This window comes from Canis aureus, chromosome 23, assembly GCF_053574225.1.
Source record: "Canis aureus isolate CA01 chromosome 23, VMU_Caureus_v.1.0, whole genome shotgun sequence".
Classification (NCBI taxonomy): Eukaryota; Metazoa; Chordata; class Mammalia; order Carnivora; family Canidae; genus Canis; species Canis aureus.
In genome coordinates, this window is record NC_135633.1 from 4,007,785 (window position 1) to 4,011,662 (window position 3,878).

A 3,878-nucleotide genomic window follows, 5' to 3' on the forward strand; every position below is an offset into this window, starting at 1 on the left:
AGGTAATTCTTCCCCGAAAAGACCAGAAAATTTGCTAAACCTACCATTATAGTATTGTTGCATCTGCTTATTATTCAAAGGATATTTCCATGTTCTGTAAGAAAGAGAACAGAGACTTGTTTTACAAGAAGAGGATGTGGACCTTCTGTGTGTATATATGTTTGTATAGGTGTGTACACCTTCTCACTGATAAATATCTCCAGATGTAACAAAATTCTAGCTAAATTTAAATCTCATTAAAACATACCAGATGGTAGTGAATCTGTTAGGACAGAGAAATATAGTCATAATAAGTTACCAATCTCACCCAAAAAGAACCGACACCTGTCAAAGTCAGATTGGCTTAGTTCACATCATGACAGTAACAGCTATAATCGCTCGCGTCTGATAAATAGGGACAAAATATTGTTGACGTCTGTAACATGTTGTAAGGATTAATTGTGATAATCTGCATAAAGGGCTCAGCACAGTGTCTGGTTCCTGGTAAGCCTCTATAGATGCAGCCATTGTACAATTACATTTTATGTATATATGCTATATTATTTTATGTATATATTTTATTATTTTGTAACATTTTATTTTTTTCCACTTTCCTGCACTTAATTAAAAAAAAAGCAACTATGGTAAATCTCTAGAAAGTCAATATTCTAGGATCCCTTCCTCAAAAATGTGACATTTGTTTTCCAAACACATGCCAGAGTTCCAAACACATGCAGGGTTCCCAACTGTGCCAAGGAGGTGAGAAGCTAAAATCATAAAATGTTCATCGTCCAACTTTCCCCGGTCTGCGGTCTGTCTTTGGATCAACAATAATTGCCTGAACAGCTCCTATAGCTTCATGAATTTTTGTCTGTAGCTCTCAGCTCTTCCATATGCAGCAACCACAGAATTTGAGCAGCTTCCTTAAGAACTGCATCTCCTCTGTCAAAACCAGGAAAATGTTTGTCTTAAACAACAGGCAAGCCCTCTTTGATTTGATTTGCTTTAGCAACTGCCTCCTTTGTCAGGAGCTTCCGGACCAAAATGCGAATTGCCTTAAGCATTACCGGGTAATCATGATGCTGAATCTGAAGAAGGTTGGACAAAGCCATTACGCCAGCCTTAAAATCGAGATTATTTACATCCAAATTGATCAGTGGCTCTGCATTTTTAGCTGCATTCCAGCATCTTTTGTATTATCAGATACCAACTCCTTGTATTCTTCAGCATTGTCTGCATATTCAAGTCTAACATCTAAACCAAAAAGCCAGTCATTTGCTTCTTGTCAGATCTTGAATCTTGGAAAGAGAGTTCACATCTCTGAGATAACTTTTCAGGAACTTGGGCCAGTCCGTGCTGTGAATGTTTCTTAAATCACTTCTGTCTTCAGTCTCATAGTATGTGATTTTCTAGTCTTCAAGCCGAACATTAAGGTTTCTACATTCTGTTTCATCTTTGCAGTTGAAGCCATTAGGCTTGTGGTTAATTGAGGGCCACCAGCCTGTGTCAGAACATGGTCCCCGCTCTGGTCCCCAGACTTTGGCCGGAAGAAGAGAGGCCAGGAGGAGTGGGTAATGCTGGCACCTGGGATGCACAAGACCTGCACATGATTTTTCCAGAATGGTACCTTGAGTCCCATTAGTCTTCATGTTACTTACACACTTAATGACGACAGGGTGATAAGTTTGAAGTTTCACTAATACTAATTACTAATACTCTGTACTCTAGTTGCTTCCAGTCATTTGTCTTCTCTTTTGACAATAGATAATACCTGGATGAGCATCTCTATGCATTAACTATTTTGAGTTCTATTGAGTTACAAGTGTATAGTAAAATGCACGGGGGAATGTTTTATGACTATTGGCATGTAGCAGTTTGTCTTTTAAAAAGTTTACACGAGGGATCCCTGGGTGGCGCAGCGGTTTGGCGCCTGCCTTTGGCCCAGGGCGCGATCCTGGAGACCCGGGATCGAATCCCACGTCAGGCTCCCGGTGCATGGAGCCTGCTTCTCCCTCTGCCTGTGTCTCTGCCTCTCTCTCTCTCTCACTGTGTGCCTATCATAAAAAAAAAAAAAAAAAAAAGTTAAAAAAGTTAAAAAAAAAGTTTACACGACTTTATGATATCAGTAGTACTGTATCTATTCTTCAATTTTATTACAACTTTTTGCAATGAGTATTATAATTATTGATAGTATTTTATTGTTATTATTAATATTATTTGCAAATATTTATGTATTTATTCTAGAGACAGCAAGCAGGAGCAGGAGGGGCAGAGGGAGAGAGAGTGGGGAGAGGGGCAGAGGGAGAGAGAGGAGAGATTTCCGGGAGGAGGGGCAGAGGGAGAGAGCATGGGGGCGGTGGCAGAGGGAGAGGGAGAGAAAGGGTGAGAGCAGGGAGGGAAAGGGGCAGAGGGAGAGGCAATCTCGAGCCACTCCTGGCTGGACAGACCACAATGCAGGCTCCATCTCAAGACCCTGAGATCATCACCTGAGCCGAAACCAAGATTTGGACACTTAACTGACTGTACCATCCAGATGCCCCTAGTATTTTTTTTTAATTTTAATATTGTTAATTCAAGGTTGTTTCAATAAACATTTCTTTGATAGTATAAACCCTGAATATATTCTTAGTATTTATTATTTTAGTTGCCCTCTATATATTCATTACACCTTTAAAAATTGAGTACTAAATATAAAAGTGTATATTTAGTGCTTACTTACTAATTGGTTACAAGAGTAAAAAAAAAAAAAGGCAGTTTTAGGCATTTTTATTTACACCTCCCATGCATCTGTAAGGTGAGGTGGCACATCATTGCAAGATGGCTCCATGTTAATAGGTGACTGGGAAACACAGAAAATAACTCTCTAGAGCTTGCTTAGGGTTGCTGATTCCCTTTATCCAGAGCTGCATTATTAACTATGCTCAAAATGACTAACAAGGGAGAAAAGGCAAAGGTATGGGAAACTAGCAATTGAAAAGAAAAAAAAAAAAAAACAAGAAACAAAATAAGTTGTCCTTCTAACAAAATTGCATTGTTAAAAACAGGCTATCATTCTCTTGAAATACATAAAACAAATAACATAGATGTTGACCTTAAGGCTTCATCTGTTGTACTATTTACAGGAAAATATCCATCAAGGGACCAGGTAAAAAACAGTGAGTTACATGGAAAGAAATAGAGAAAGGGATGCTGGCATAAGAAAACTAAAGATAAGTCTTGAATTGTTCATTCTTTTGAAAGTTCCAGTTCTTTTCCAAGGCACGTAATCACCATAGTCATTGGACATTCACACCAGATTTGGTAAATAGTATATTTAAGCCAGGGTCTCCCTACCTATTTGACTACCCTATAGCATAGTTTAATTTGGCCATAATTAAGATGCCTCTGTTGAAATGCTTACGTAATGAAGGCATGTTAGGAAGGACTGTAAATCCATTCAGATTAGTCTCCTGTCTGGCTGATACAACACACATCCTATAGTCGACCTTTAGACTTCTCCATTGAAGCTAAAACTGACACACTTTCCTTGGGACTATGGTACAGCATCTGCCTGTACTATATTTGTCATTTATCTAACATGGATAATGGCCTTTTTTTCTGTCACTGGGTTAATCAAATCAGAACCCCTTTTTCGATTGATGTATAGCAGGTAAGGACATTTATGACTATGAGCAAATGAATTTGTGGATAAAGGAATGCTTTTTGCTATTCCATGACTTAGGACCGTTTCTGAGGCAGAAGAGAGAATGGTGGGATGGACACATTATCTTATCACACACGATCTTTTACTGCACTGTTATTAGACATACCAAAGTCCCAACCACACCTTCATTATTCTTTTTTTTTTTTTAATTTTTATTTATTTATGATAGTCACAGAGAGAGAGAGAGAGAGAGAGA

General features: G+C 38.5%; 1 pseudogene; it reads right to left on the reverse strand.

The window, feature by feature from the left end:
- Positions 1-763: 763 nt before the first annotated feature.
- LOC144295231 (RNA transcription, translation and transport factor protein pseudogene) lies at positions 764-1,494 on the reverse strand (annotated as a pseudogene).
- Between the last annotated feature and the right edge of the window lie 2,384 nt (positions 1,495-3,878).